This window comes from Eptatretus burgeri, chromosome 2 (genome assembly GCF_056783735.1).
Source record: "Eptatretus burgeri isolate ZD-2024b chromosome 2, Ebu_testis_v1, whole genome shotgun sequence".
NCBI lineage: Eukaryota > Metazoa > Chordata > Myxini > Myxiniformes > Myxinidae > Eptatretus > Eptatretus burgeri.
The window spans coordinates 42,040-42,500 of NC_140962.1; positions in this window are offsets into that span (position 1 = coordinate 42,040).

Here is a 461-nt window from a genome sequence, read left to right on the forward strand (position 1 = left end):
CAACCCTAACAGCCCAAACAGCCCTAACAACCCTAACAGCCCTAACAACCCTAACAGCTAACCCTAATCCTAACCCTAACCGCTAACTCTAACCGCTAACCCTAACCCTAACTGCAACCCTAACCCGAACCGCTAACCCTAACCGCGAACTGCTAACACCTATTCAGAAGAAATTTGCAAGAAAGCCCAGGCAACACTGGCCTTTATTGCCAGCCCAAGCAACGCCGGCGTTACTACTCTACTAGTTGTTTAATCGTGACGCAAACACAGGCCTGCTTTGAGACGGCGCGAAACACACGACTTACAAACCGGGCAGCACGAAGCGCGCGCTCAATTTCGTTATTACTGACTATCACATTAAAATAATTAAATAATTCTGCCTGCCAAACCATGTGACCTATCACTTCGAAATTAACAAACTTGCATGGCATACATGTCACGAATATAGTTCTGAAAATCTC